At 44.9% G+C, this 16,386-nt stretch overlaps 2 protein-coding genes across 2 annotated transcripts in view; one reads left to right on the forward strand and one right to left on the reverse strand.

Moving 5' to 3' along the window:
- Positions 1-16,386, forward strand: part of LOC141126606 (uncharacterized) — a 757,790-nt gene that overhangs the window by 474,143 nt on the left and 267,261 nt on the right.
- Positions 1-16,386, reverse strand: part of LOC141126581 (uncharacterized) — a 105,303-nt gene that overhangs the window by 35,536 nt on the left and 53,381 nt on the right. The window lies entirely within an intron of this gene.

The raw sequence follows: 16,386 nt of genomic DNA on the forward strand, positions 1-16,386 counted from the left end.
CGGGAGAGGGGGTGGCCCCTTCTCCCGCTGCCGATAAAAGTGATCTTGCGGCGAATATGCCACAGAGACCACTTTTATCTAAAAGAAGACCACCCAGAGAATACCGGGGTTATGGTAGCTAGCTGCTGCCATAACAACGATACTCCTCTTTAAAGTACTGGCGTATAATGACGGCGAGCGGTCCAGAAGTGGTTAAAATTGCTAGCGGCTGTAATGTATTGCCAGATCCTGGGAATATACATAAAAATCATTGGAAAAAAACATTGTGAGGTCCCCCCAGTCCATTACCAGGCCCTTCAGGTCTTATTAAGGGGAACCCCTTGCCAAAATTTAAAAATAAATGGCGTGGTAGTCCCCCCAAAATCCATACCAGACCCTTATCTGAGCACGCAACCTGGCAGGCTGCAGGAAAAGAGGGGGACAACAAGAGAGACAGTTTTGGACAAGTCCTTTATTAAAAAATAAAAAGTGTCCCGCGATGTCCATCCATCTTCAATAACAGCGTCCGACATTCCTGAGAAAAAAAGGAAATACTCCGCCTCCTTGGGAGGCGTCCCCACGACTGCAGCCTTTTCACGATGACAGCTGTTATATAGCTGAGGGCGGGGCCACCCGGTGAAGTAAATGGGTGACCCCGCCACCTTGGAGATCACGTGATGTCACATGATGTCTGAAGTGGTCGGGGTCACCCGGTTACATCACCGGGTGGCCCCCGCCCTTAGATGGATGGACATCACGGGACACTTTTTATTTTTAAATAAAGGAATTGTCCAAAACTGTCTCCTTTTTTGACACTTTTTTTGGTGAATGTGTAGGAATACAATGTACCCGATACCCATTCACATGGGGGGGTGGGATCTGGGGCCCCCCACAACCACCGGTCCAGGGTTGTGGGGATGAGGCCCTTGTCCCCATCAACATGGGGACAAGGTGTTTCTGGGGGACCCCAAAGGACTCTCCCCATGTTGAGGGCATGTGGCCTGGTACGGTTCAGAAGGGGGGGCACTCTCTTATTCCCCCTCCCCTTTTCCTGTGGCCTGCCAGGTTGCGTGCTCGACTAAGGGCCTGGTATGGATTTTGGGGGGACCCCTACGCAATTTTTTTTATTTTGGCTCGGGGGTTCCCCTTAACCACTTCCCACCCGCCATATAGCAAAATGATGGCAGCAAAGTGCTTACAATACCCTGACCAGACGTCATATGATGTCTTCAGGACATTAAGCCACTGCGTGCCCCTGGGGGTGCGCTTTGCGGCGATCGTTGTTGCGGTGTGTCAGTCTGACAAATCGCAACTCTGATCTAGGTAAAGAGTCTATGACGGAGACTCTTTACCACGTGATCAGCCGTGTCCAATCATGGCTGATTATGATGTAAACAGGAAGAGCCGGTGACAGGGGGGACTGTGCTGATCGATTATCAGTGCAGCCCCCCGAGGATGCCCACACTGGACCACCAGGGATGCCACTAGGACCACCAGGGATGTCACCACAAGGTATGCCACCCTAGACCACCAGGGATGCCAATCAGTGCCCACAATGGATGCCAATCAGTGCCCACAATGGGCATCATGAATGGCAGGCATTATTGTTTTCTCACTGATTGGCATCCATCAGTACCATACATAACAGTACATCAGTGCCACCTATCAGTGCCCATCCGTGCCACCTATCAGCGCCCATCTGTGCCACCTACTTTTTTTTTTCAAAATTTTCGGGGTTTTTTATTCGTTTAGCAGAAAATAAAAATCCCGAAGGTGATCAAATACCACCAAAAGAAATCTCTATTTATGGGAACAAAATGATAAAAATTGTGTTTGGGTACAGTGTAGCATGACCGCACAATTGTCATTCAAATTGCGACAGCGCTGAAAGCTGAAAATTGGTCTGGGCAGGAAGGTGTATAAGTGTCCTGTATTGAAGTCGTTAATATCCATACCAGACCTGAAGGGCCTGGTATGGATTTTGGGGGGCCCCACGCCATTTTTTTTATTTTGGAGCGGTGTTCCCCTTAATAATTATACAAGACCCAAAGGACCTGGTAATGGACAGGGGGGAGACTCACAATGTTTTTTTCAATGATTTTTTATGTATATTGCCGGGATCCAACAATACATTACAGCCGCGAGCAGTTTTAAATGACATTTTTTTCCTTTAGAAATGTCATTTTGCTGTGGTACTGTTATGAACATTGGAATGATGTGCTACTTTACAGGCATACTAAGGGCCCCCCCCCCCCGGCATGATATTTAAAGGAATATTTCATTTTTATTGTTTCACTTTAAGCATTATTAAAATCACTGCTCCGGAAAAATGGCAATAACTTGCATATAAGCCTTTAAAATGAGCACTTTAGATTTTTCATGTTTGTGTCCCATAGGAGTTAAGGCTTCATGTACACGGGACATTTTTAAACCTCTCCTGAATAATTTAACGTGACAGATAGTAACTAGGGATGAGCTTTCTGTTCGGGTCGAACATGAGTTTGACTCGAACATTGGCTGTTGGCCCGTTCGTCAAAAACCGAACATTATGGGCAGTTCGCGCCAAACGGCCCATAATGCACTGCGGGAGCACAGTGCATTGCTGTATGATGATTGGCCAGAGCATGCACCATGACCTGCATGCTTTGGCCAATCACAGCACCCTCAGCTAAGAGAGCCATAATTGGCCAAAGGCAGGGTGTCTTTTGCCAATCATGGCTCAGGGGGACTAAGTTCACGCCCCACACTATATAAGGCTGCCTGCACGTCGGCCTCGTGTAGTGTGTTGTTGGCGTGGATGGAGAGAGAGTGTCATTTAGATTGAGCACACAGGCAGATTATTCAGTATATATATATATATATATATATATATATATATATATATATATATATATATAACAATAAAGTGTAGCGCTATAACAAAAGCTGGAAATCTACATTAGTAAATGTAGAATCACAATGGTGACCAGGTGTATGGACAGCCTCTATAAGGTATGTGACCTCAAACAGAGGATTACTGTGTCAAGGAATACTCAACCAGATTAATGTCCATAAACCTTGTGAATGTGTTTCACTAAATGTGACATCAAACAAAGCGAAAAGTAAAAATAAATAGAAAGAAATTAAAAAATCAACCAGAAACACAGTGGGTGATCTGGGAGATTACGTTAGCATAGTGATACAAACATAAAAGGAAAACAGTGACACATGTCTGTCATGACGAAAATACACCAAAAAAATAGTGGAAAAAATAATTAACTGGGAATTGCATGACATATGGGCATAATATAATTAAATACCGTATTTATTGGCATAAGTTTAGGAGGGAATTTTAAGGAAAAAAAACTTTTAGGAAGGAAGTTTAAGGAAAAAAACTTGCATTAAAATGCCCATCAATGCAGCCTTATCGTGTCCATCTGCAGCCTTTTCAGTGTCAGTGCAGCCTTGCTCCAGTGTCTATTGCAGCCTTGTCAGTGCAGCTTTGCCCCAGTGCAGCCTTGTCAGTGCAGCTTTGCCCCAGTGCAGCCTTGTCAGTGCAGCTTTGCCCCAGTGCAGCCCTGTCAGTGCAGCTTTGCCCCAGTGGTCATTGCAGCCTTGTCATTTCAGCCTTGCCCCCAGTGTCCATTACAGGCTTGGACAGATCGCCACCGACATACACATAGCGTGTAGATTTAAATATGGCGCCGCGGAGTTTGCAGGAACTCGGCGGAGCTGAATGAGCGCCGCCAAGATCACAGTGACTGGGCGAAGCCGAGATACACATAGATACTCGTCTCTTCTCGGCACCGCTCACAGTCACGCCCAGTCCCGCCCTATGATGGACATAACACAGGTCCAATGGCGGGACTGGGCGTAACTGTGAGTGGCGCCGAGGAGAGACGAGTACACTCGGCTATGTGTATCTCGGCTCCGCCCAGTCACTGTGATCTCAGCGGCACTCGTTCCGCTCCGCCGAGTCCCTGCGAACTCTGCGGCGCCATATTTAAATCTACACGCTATGTGTATGCCGGCGGCAATCGCTCCGATCGATCACAATTAGCGGGGATCGGCGTATAACACGCACCCACGATTTCTTCCTGATTTTAAGGGGAAAAAAGTGCGTGTTATACGCCGATAAATACGGTAAGTCCATGTGTATAGTGGAGATTCTTGGGGATGCAGGATATTCCAAACTTGTGCGAATGCTTTTCACAACGAAGTGTAAGTCATACCGACATACAAAGCCAGGTCTTCTCAAAACACACACTCCAGCAGAGAGAAATGTAATGCCCTTACCAGAGATGTTGGACTCACAGGCCATTGGCGGTGAGTCATATAGGCTTGTACCGTCAATGTGGTAGGGTTAAATCGGATTCCGATCCAGGAGAAATATTAGGTAGAAAGGAAAAACCTCACGGCTCTTTCGCTCCTGGAAGAGATGAAAATGAGCCCAGCCTTCCTGCTAATCTGGTTTCCTATCCGGGTATAGGCTGAAATCTTCCGCTGGGTTCCACCCGTCAACGACAATCCTCAAAGTGTGGGCAAGGAAAAAGCAAAGAGAAAAAGCCTCCACATAGTGTAAATCCGATTGAGTAAGGAAAATTTATTTATAAAAAATATTTCCAACAGATAATAAAAAGGGCGATAAAAATTTGGTTCAATTAAACAAGAAATAGCGCAGTAAAAGGTAGCTGGGGTAGCAAAAAGGACCCAACGTGTTTCGTCTTCTAAGACTTCTGCTGGGGTGTATATATATATATATATATATATATATATATATATATATATATATATATATATATCTCCACTGCATACAGTTTAGCTATGTCTCACTGTTTATAACATACTTCTGGCAGGCGATTCAGTTAGCTGCAATGTATTTAATATATATATATATATATATATATATATATATATATATATATATATATATATATATATAGGGGGGCGTGGCTGACCGGAGCTGTAGATGGACGCCTGATACCACAGCTCGTCTCACAGGGGAGATAATCTAGCTACTCAGGCCGCACAGACAACCTAATCCAGTGCCATCCTAGCACCTGAGACACCGGGGAACATGGCCAACGTGTCCAGGAAGAGAAACCTGGAGTACAAGCCTAAAAAACTCACCGAGTTTTCCTACAAGCCAGCGGAGCAGGTCAGTGACATCCAAGATGGCGCCAGCCAGGCCGCTCCGCAGGACTCATACACGGATCTACCGGACGAATTCCCGGTAGAATCCACTCCATCCGACCCCCCAGCTTTACCCCCACACCCCCTGGAAGGTGACCACCTCCTAAATAGCCCAGCTAAGGCTAAGATGAGGCTCGCTACAGCGGCCGCCCACAGCACAAATTGAGGCCCAGGCTTTTAACCCCCTTCTCAGCAACCAGGCCCTGCATTCATCTATGGCATCCTTCCCCACCTCGGGACAGCCTGTGATGGACACCACATTAAAGGACATGCTACGGTCATTGCAGACCTCCCTCATGACAGATCTCTCCTCACTATTTGCTAAAATCTCCTCAGACATACATACAATAGATGAAAGAGTGACATGCATTGAAAAAAATATGAGTGACTGCACTTCCACAGTTAATGAAGTCATAGATGTGTGTGAAGATGTGAGAGAGGAACAAACATGGATTTGCGCCAAGTTGGCTGACTTAGAGGACAGATCTCGCAGGAACAATGTCAAACTGCGCGGAGTCCCTGAATCCATAATGCCTGCAGACCTGCCACGATACGCGAAAGAAATGATGCACGTCATTGTCCCAGAAGCATCCCCCAGGGACATAATCATAGACAGAATACACAGAATAGCCAAGCCATCCCACCTTGCTGCTTCCATTCCCAGAGATGTTTTAATGAGAGTACACTTCTTTCACATCAAAGAGAAACTCCTGCTGGGGGTCAAAAATAAATCACCACTACCTGCTCCGTACACTGGAATCCAGTTTTTCCTGGATCTCTCTAAATATACTCTCCAGCTAAGAAGAAACCTGAACCCGATCACAAAAGGGCTTCAAAACCATAAAATACAATACAAATGGCGCCATCCAGCGACTATCCTGGTTACTAGAAATGGTCAATCTCACATCATACATGACCTAAACAAAGGCCTGCACCTCCTCCACAACTGGGGAATAATCACTGAACCTCCCAAGACCCCAACAATGCGCAACGGCCCCTCTAACGCCGCAACCATATGGATCACCACCCCAGCTGAGGAGACCCCACAGTTAATGCCACAGTAGGCCTAACTACTACTTCTCTCATCCCCTGGAGCTTGCAAAATCTTCCATTGATTGTTCAGCTCCCTTCATTACTAACTGTTTATACCCCCAAATAGAGGTTGAAGCGGTGTTTACACCTCCTCTACGTTTTTCTTTTCAACAAAGCACAGTTGCTTTATCGGCAGTTTGCTCATTGGGTTCGTACTATAAAGTGTGATTAACATTTTGCTCTATCTGCAGCTCTATTATCCAACCAATTCTGAATCCGGGGACCGAACTCCTTCTACCAATCGACACAGATCTTAGGATCCTCCGAAACTTAGACTGGGACAACTAACCGTAAGTGATTTCTCACTCAAGCCTATTTCCATTTCCCATCACCATGCCACTAAACATTTTATCGCTAAATGCCAAGGGCATGAACCATCCAGCTAAACGCCACTCTTTATGGAAAACCGCCAAAGCTCTCCAGAGCGACATTCTCTGTATTGAAGAGACACATCTGATAAACTCAGACTCATCACTATGCACCAACCGCCAGTTTCCACACATCTTTCATGCCTGCCATTCTACCAAATCCAAAGGAGTCATGATAGCAATCAAAGACTCAGTGAACTTCCACCTATCCAACCTACTGATTGACCCTGAAGGTCGCTACCTAATATTAGTGTGCACCATCAACAAAATTTTCTACACCCTATCCAACATCTATGCCCCGAATACCCACCAGATGAAGTTCATGCACAAGGTTATACGTTTAACCAATCAGATAAAAAAAGGTCATTTAATTCTATGCGGGGATTTCAACATTGTTCCTGACATCAACATGGACACAACGGCACCTGCGAAGAGGCGAATATCGCCATTGAAAAATGTTTTGTCCTCACAGGACTTATTTGATGTGTGGCGCTGCCACCATGGATCAGAAAAGGACTTTACCTACTATTCTCACATGCATAATTCATATTCACGAATTGATTTATTTGCAACTGATAAATGGCTCCTCCAGAATGTATGTAAATCTGAAATCCACACCACAACATGGTCAGACCACGCCCCAATATCTATTTCTATTTCAGACTCCTCTCCACAACGCAACACATTTTTGTGGCGTGCAAACAATTACATACTGCAAAGTGAAAAATACAGAACAGAAATCTCCAACCATCTCACTGAATTTTTCTCTATAAACAAAGGCACAGTGTCTGACCATGGGGTGGTGTGGAATGCCCATAAGGCCTATATTAGAGGTATGTTGATCAAACTAAGCTCCCTTCACAAAAGGAAGAGGATGCAGCGTATAGATGAAATAACCACCCAAATTACCTCCCTAGAACAACAACATAAGGCTAAACCCCAAAACCCGCAAACCCACCAACTATTGAACCTAAGGCAAGAACTGAAAACCTTGCTCCTTCAATCATTTGAATATCTCCAGCGTAAACTAAAAGCCACTTCTTACGCCACCTCTAACAAAGCAGGCAAAACTCTAGCAATGAAACTTAAGGGCAGAAGACTTAAAACCAAAATTTCTCAGATTATCCACCCCCACACAAATATCCCCCAGTCCAACCCTCAAGATATAGCCAACGCATTCAGCGATTACTATAGCGACCTCTACAATTTGAAACACGACACTAATGCCCCGTACACACGGTCGGACTTTGTTCGGACATTCCGACAACAAAATCCTCGGATTTTTTCCGACGGATGTTGGCTCAAACTTGTTTTGCCTACACACGGTCGCACAAAGTTGTCGGAATTTCCGATCGCCAAGAACGCGGTGACGTCAAGCACGTACGACGAGACTAGAAAAGGCCAGTTCAGAACCAAGCGAGGCACCCTTTGGGCTCCTTTTGCTAATCTCGTGTTAGTAAAAGTTTGGTGAGAGACGATTCGCGCTTTTTCAGACTCGTGGCTTTCAGATCGTTTTCTGCCGTTCAGTTTGTGCTTGTGGGTTTGTATCTGCTCTTCAGTGCTTGCAGTCAGTTCGTATTGGAGTTTTCTGTGCGATCTTGTCCGCTCGTTGCTGTTTTTCAGGTCGCTCTTCACAGGCCTTGCTGTTCTTCAGTGCGTTCTGTTACTTCGTTCTGAGCAGCCGACCGTTTTCTAGCCATGTTGCGTATGCGTACTCCTCGTAGACTTCGTGCTGTGTGGGGGCTTGGTGTTGGGGTCCTGACCTTGACACAAGTCCAGTCCATGAACAGGGTGGGGAGGAGTTCATGGACCAAGAATTGGTTGCTTCAGCGTGACCAGTTCTCTCATATGCCTTTGCTCCGTGAGATCCGTGAGAATAATCCTGATGATTTCAGGAACTTTCTCAGGATGACGGACCCCGTATTTCACCATTTGTTGGCTTCGCTGACCCCCTATATCAGCAGGCAGGATACCTGCATGAGGCAAGCCATCACTCCGGAGCAGAGGTTGGTCACTACCTTGCGGTATTTGGCCACAGGGAGAAGTCTGCAGGACTTGAAGTTCTCGACAGGCATCTTCCCCCAGGCTCTGGGGATCATTATCCCAGAGACCTGTTCTGCCATCATCCAGGTCCTACAGAAGGAGTATATGAAGGTAAGATTTTTATCCTTTTATATCACATTTTATTGTATTGAATGTTTGATAATATATTGTATTTCTTTCCTCATTCCCTAATTACCATGATTGTATTATGCTGTGAATGTCCCCTTTGTCCTCATGCATGCTGGATTTTTATATAATTATTATTTTATGTCCTTCATACATATTTGCCCTTCAATAACCTCTCCAGCATGGTGTCTCCTGCCCTATATTCACCTCATGTAGTTACTTAACAATCTATTTTATCAGCTCCATAGTAGTGCTTTACCCCAAACACCCCCTAAAATGTTTTGAAATGTTATTTTTGATTTAAATTCAGGCAGAGGGCCAGAGGCTTTTTTTTGTGGTGTCCCCAAATTTTTTGTAACCCTCCCTCCCCCAACTGCTAAGTCAGCTGATCCCAATTCTCTATCCTCAATCATCTATCTGCTGACTTTGCCAAACCCATACACACTATACCCATCTCTTTAGTGCTCAGATTTATGGATGAATTCCCCAAAGCATGTATTGCAAGGGCCTGCCTGTATACTTTCAAATGGTACTGTTGCAAGTTTTTGTATCCTATTATGATCTTGATAGGTAATAGCAGAATGTCCAAATGTGCTCAAATGTGTACAGTGTGTATTTATATCTTTGTATTATGACACTTCTTACCTGTCCAGTGGGCTGCCAATAGTGTAACTAAGGAGGGGCTGTTCCAAGTAATACCCTGTATTTAGGCATTCATCTCTCAATGAAGTGAAGAGGGTTACCTGTCCAAGAGTTCCCCCCCCTATAATGTTAGAAATGGCCCATGAGAGGGGGGGAGGGGGAATATGATAGGTGTACCTTATACTTTGTTGTTGTTAAATTCCCCTTAGTAAATGCTATCTGGAGGTTGCCCCATAATTTGTGTATAATCTGCTTGCCATGTATCTTTGAAAAAATAGTAATGTTTATTGTTTTTTCCTCAACAGTTTCCTTCCACGCCACAGGAATGGCAGACTGTGGCCTCCCACTTTGCCCAGCGGTGGGACTTTCCTAACTGCGGAGGGGCAATTGATGGGAAACACGTCCACATCGTCCCATCACCCAACTCAGGGTCATACTATTATAATTACAAGGGGTTTAATAGTATAGTGATGTTGGTGGTGGTGTCGGCTAATTACGAGTTCTTGTATGTGGACGTGGGGAAGAATGGCCGGATGTCCGATGGTGGAGTGATCGCCCAGACGGAGTTCTACAGGCGTCTCCAGAATGGCAGCTTGGACTTGCCACCTCCAGGGGACAATGTTGAAGGTCTCCCATTTGTGTTCATTGCTGATGAAGCATTTGCGCTGGGGGACCACCTGATGCGGCCATTCCCGATGAGGACCCTCACCCCGGAACAGAGGGTTTTTAATTACCGGCTGGCCAGAGCCCGAAGAGTAATGGAGAACACATTTGGAATCCTGGCCAGCCGGTTCCGATTATTTATGACACCCATCCATATGGCGGAGTATAAACTGAACCATATAATACTTGCCTGCTGTGTTCTCCATAATTTTCTACGAAAACATTCAGCCAACTATGCTGGCTCAGTTGGGCCTGAGGCCGGAATCCCAAATACATCAACAATGACGGCACTTGAAAGCGGCCGTCCTGGCTTGCCCTCCCTGAATGCCCGTGATGTCCAGTTACGATACCTGGAGTTCTTTGCGGGTAGGGGGGCTATCAATATGCCAGACAATATGTGACACCTTTTTCAAATAAAAAACAACCAAAAGAAATTCTTGGTGGACATTTACTGCTTGTGTTTGTTTTAGCTGACCCTGACAGAAATGTGTTGAGTGCAGAAAATGTCGTGATTGGGTAACCTTATAAAAAACAGTGTTGGCTGGTACTTCCTAAATGCAAAAACACATTTCACTACAAGTGCACTTGCAACTGCACTGAACCTGCACTTGTAGTGCAAAGAGGATTTGCCCTTAGGAAATAACCCCCATTTGTGCATAAAACAACAATTACATCACCCCAAAAGTGTTGTAGTGTTGAGACAATAATCCACACATTCTTGAGTAAGGCACTTTTTTATACCTGCACAATCACATGCGCATTTACCAAAGGTTTTTAAAACAAACCAACATGTTTGTTGTATAACAATGTTTGCAGTAGCATTATGAAAAAGCAAAATATCCATTTCAGATAAAACAGGCCTGTGTAAAACCAACAAGAAAGCCAAAAAACTTGAACTTACAAAGTTCACATTAGGTAAAACCTGAAGGCTATATCAGACATCAGTATTTAGGAACTGGGTTTGATATAGCGTTCAGATGGGGGGAAATCACCCCTGGAAAAGCCAAATTTGGAAGATGCACACCAATTTACAAATGTCCACATGTGCTATCTGCCATCATGGGGGATCAAGGGACGTGTTTGGGGGGAGCAAGCCCTTCCTCAACGCTACTTTATAATTGAGGAAGGGGTTGCCCCCCCAAAACGCGTCCATTGATCTCCCGTGATGGCAGATAGCACATGTTGGCACACTGTGTGCATCCTCCAAATTTGGCTTTTCTAAACATTGAAAAAAGTTTGGTACGATAAAACAGGTGATTTTGTGGGGTTTAAATTCGCCCCAAAACATCAATGATGTTATTATTTTTTTTAATAACATCACTGATTTGTTGATGTATGTTTTGCAATTGGAGATTACACCCCATGATCTCCCCGATCAGTATCTGGGCACTTTCAGATGTAAAGCGTTCTGGATCCCTCACATCACGATCACCTAATAAGAGATAAAGAACAAAAAAAAAGGTCTCAAAAATCTGCCACCAGCCATCTCTTTTACCTGAGTCTGTGGTCGCAGACACTCACCTGTTGTGGTGCCAATCTCCACCACGTCTTCTTCTTCCTCCTGCTCAGCCCCTTGGGTTGGTATTTCCCCTTCTTCCAGAGAGGGGGGTCTCTGGTCTCCTGGGATGAGGGGTGTCCGAGTCTTTTCTCCCCTATGTAAAACAAAAATGGTATACTTAGCACACAGATATTTGATGGCAGAACTATAGAAATAGGAAACATTGCTTGGAAGTGGGGTACAATTGTCTATTTTAGCCGAGTTCCAAGATGTATATTTTTTATTGCCCTTTGTCAAGCTGCAATACTTTACCTGTTTGGTACAAGCTTCACAGATGGAGACCCCCCTATAGTATACACTGGAGCACCTGTGTGGCCCCCTAATAAAAATGTTGTTCTTGTGTCCCACACTAGTGCTCCAGCGTCCAGATGTGAAAACAGCTGCTCAGTGTCCTCTCCTTACACACAATCTAGTTTGCATTTCATTCTAGTAACAAACCCATCTACACAAACAAATATTTGGCATCCAAGTAGGCCCCCAAAAATGTGTGAAAATGTATATGGCCTAAACAATGGTGTTCTAGAGGCCGAAAGAAAAATGTTTGATACGAACGAATAATGTGCCCATGAACATTAAAATTGACCTTTGGAAACGTTACAACTAATCAAAGCATATGGAGCAGAACGAACGTAATAAAGACAGAAAGAATAGGAACACAGCACAACTACTTACTTTTTTGCAGCACTCTCCGGATCTTTCGGTACTGCTCTGGCTCTCTCAACTTCAGGTCCGCTTCCTGAGCTGATCTTTAGACCTTCGTACCCCGAAATTCCGCTCTAGACTCCTGACCACTTTCGCCATGATTTTGGCCTTTCGTATATTGGGGTTGGGGTAAGGCCCATATTTTCCTTCATAGTCGGACTTCCTCATGATGTCGACCATCTCCAACATCTCCCCAAACGACATATTTGTGGCCTTAAAACGTCTCCTTCTGGATCGGGACGTGCCTGGATCCGCCCTTTCCTCCTCCTCCTCCTCCTCATTGCTACAATTAGCCCGCACCTGCTGTATGTCCGCCATCATGCTCTTCCCCCACTGCGCCGAACGAAAAGGGGCGGGGAATACACTAGAAAGAACGTCAGGGGCGGGCGGAGTTACACGCATGCGCAGTGTATATAAAGCGTAACACGCGTGCGTATTACGTTTGATCTGTGAGTGGAGGAAGGAGCATCGAACGCGGCGATCGTAAGAACGAAGGTAAGAGACAAACTTGGGCCTATACTGCTTCTAGATTGAGGCCTATATTGTAACAAGATTAGGAGAGTTTGGTGTGACATTAGGCTTTGTCTTGTGTTGTGTCTTGCAGTGAACATGGATATGGTACTGAAAGATCAGGACTTCATTTCAGTCTTCATAGAGATGCTAAGGGAGCTGCCCTGTCTGTGGGAGATTAAACACCCCCATTACAAGAACCAAGCAAAGAGGAAGGCAGCACTGGAGCAATTGTGTGAAATTGTGAAGCAGGTGATCCCCACGGCAGACATCACTTTTTTAAAGATTTTCATTGGTGGCCTGAGGAGCACATATCTGAGGGAGCGCAATAAAGTCCTGGATGCACAGAGATCCGGAGCAGCAGATGACATCTATGTCCCCAGGATGTTGTACTACGACAGGCTGCACTTTCTGGCAGGCCAGACTGAACCCAGGTCATCACTCTCCAGTCTTCCTTCCACGCTTCCTTCCCCCCTGGCTGAGGCTTCTGACGCCCAACCTGGGCCTTCCAGGCCAGATGTGGAGAAGCCCAGATTGAGCTAGGTATAGCATTCCTCTAAATATTTCTGCTTGTCCAATCAATGATGTTAACTAGATGTTAGTTGGGAGTACTTATTTATGATTGTGATTGATGATGCAAAAACTAAAACCATGTCCCTTTTTCATACACAGGGAAGTCTCAGCCAGGAGGTGGCCGGGCCGAGCCGGCTGGCTGATCTGCAGGTCCCTCCACTCCCCCTGGAAAGAGAAAGTGGCAGTAGGAGGAGTACCCTAGAGGAGGCTGCTATCAGATTTTTTTGTAGGGCTACAGAGGTCCTGGGAGCACCCCACACCATGGAGGAGAACATTGCTGCCTTCATTGTATATAAAATGCAGAGGATGGAGGAGGGCCAAAAAGCCATGTGTGAGGCCCTCATATCAGAGGCTCTGGCGAAAGGTATGATGGGCCAAATTACACCTCAAACACACCTTCGCGATGGTCCTCCTCCTCCTCCTGCAGGTCCTACTCCTCCTCCAGGTCCTACTCCTCCTCCTGCCACATCTCCAACTGCACAGCCACAGCCCGGAAGGAAGTGTGAAAGGAAGACCAGACAGTGAGGACCCTGGATCCAGTCTGGTCGGCCAAAAGATGCAGCCTCTTGTGGTACCACAGCCTGGGGACACTGATGTCATCTGCTGCTATCCGGATCTCTGTGAATCCCGGACCAGACTGCCCTCCCTTACATATGGACTCCTCAGGCCACCAATTTTGATGTTGAAGAATTGATGTCTGCCGTGGGGATCCCAGGCTTCACTAATTTCTGCTGTTGATCCAGTGTTGCCTTCCTCTTTGTTTGGTTCTGAGCCCTTAATAAAGGATTTTTGTTTTGAATTATACTCTCCTATGTGTTTTACTTCAAAAATGATGGTTTGTTTGTGAGGATTCAGGTACATTTCAAATATACAATGTGAAATGAACAAGGGACACCAACAACAAAAAATCTCATGGAGATTAAATAATAAAAGATATCAATGGTGTTGGGGTAACTTGCCACACAAAACACACACAAAAATATTCTGGAGTAAAAATAAAAATAACATTGAACAAAGATCAGCCTTGGAAAAAATCCAAACATTAAAGAAAAAAAAAGGCTTAAAAACAAAAAAAAAAACATAAAAAATATAAAACTGTCAGATGCGACAACTAATAACAATATATTGAGGGAATCCCACTAAAAAAACACAAATAAAACTTTGTGAGAAGTGTGTGTGAATACGAGCAGCAAAACTACTTAATTCTTGTCACATTATAAAGAAGAAGAGAGTGCGCTGTATTATACCATTTTTTACATTGCAGCGTGATGAAAGTGCTGTATCCATTGCGAACGCTAAGTTTACCAGAACGAGCTGTCCCGTGTCGGAATTTCTTCTGAGCATGCGTGGCACTTTGTGCGTCGGAACAGGCCACACACGGTCGGAATTGACGCGATTGGATTTTGTTGTCGGAAAATTTTATCTCCTGCTGTCCAACTTTGTGTGTCGGAAAATCCGATGGAAAATGTCCGATGGCGCCCACACGCGGTCGGAATTTCCGACAACATGCTCCGATCGGACAATGTCCATCGGAAAATCCGACCGTGTGTACGGGGCATAATACACCACAACCTTCACCAGAAGAGATTAATCCCATTCTCCAATCTATTCAGTTACCCACCCTGAATGGGAACCAACTAGAGAATCTCAATAAGCCCTTTACAGAACAGGAAATTCACACATCAATTGATTCCCTACCTAATGGGAAAGCCCCAGGTCCTGACGGCCTAACAGCCGAATATTATAAACAATACTCCCCACAGATCGTCCCACAACTTACTGAGCTATATAACGCTGCCTCCTTTTCTAAACTTCCGAATGATTACTTAAATGCATTAATAGTTACGATACCAAAGCCAGGAAAGGAACCAAACTCCCCCAAAAACTTTAGACCAATCTCCCTACTCAACCTTGACCTGAAAATTTATGCTAAGACCATCGCCACACGTCTATTAGACATCATACCTACCCTCACACATAGAGACCAGACAGGATTCACTAAAGGGCGACAAGCACCAGACGCCACTAGAAGAATGCTCAACTTGATACATCATGCGGAATCCACAGGAACACCTTCTCTGCTCCTTTCTTTGGACGCAGAGAAGGCGTTCGACAGGGTTCATTGGACCTACCTTGAAATGGTCCTCCAGAAATTTGGATTCAGAGACCACATCCTTAGAGCCATCTTAGCTATGTATACCACCCCTTCGGCCCAAGTCTTCACAGAAGGTATGCTCTCTAAACCATTCCCCATTACAAATGGCACATGTCAAGGATGCCCCCTGTCCCCACTTATCTTTAACTTACTAATGGAACCTCTAGCACAACACATTAGAACCAATACTACAATATCCGGAATACAAATAGGTAATGTCTGCCACAAAATTAGTCTTTTCGCGGATGATGTTATTCTAGTACTCACCAATCCCACATCTTCCCTGGCAGAAGCACAAGATACTCTAAACTGGTTCAGTAAGGTATCATATTATAAACTAAACTCAACCAAATCTTCAATTCTTGATATTAATCTTGATGCCACCACCAAGAATTTACTCCAGACACAGTATTCCATGGGCAGACAAAGAAATCACATACCTGGGAATCCAACTCCCAAAAACTACTAGGAATGTCTACTCATCTAACTTTTTCCCACTCCTTCATAAAATCAAAACTGACACACAACATATTATAAAACATGAGCTCTCCTGGTCGGGCAGCTTTCAAAATGACATGTCTTCCTCAAATATTGAACTTCTTCCGAACATTGCCAATTCCAGTTCCAGCCTCCTTTTTTAAGTCCCTTCAATCAATCTTCAACAAATTTCTATGGAAAGGAAAAAAACCCAGATGCGCACACGCAAAATTAATCAAACATAGACTGGCGGGAGGCACAGGATCCATAGACTTTAGGGATTACTACCTGGCGGCAATACTTGCACAACTCCCAGAGTGCTTTCA

The sequence above is a fragment of the Aquarana catesbeiana genome, linkage group LG02, assembly GCF_042186555.1.
Source record: "Aquarana catesbeiana isolate 2022-GZ linkage group LG02, ASM4218655v1, whole genome shotgun sequence".
Classification (NCBI taxonomy): Eukaryota; Metazoa; Chordata; class Amphibia; order Anura; family Ranidae; genus Aquarana; species Aquarana catesbeiana.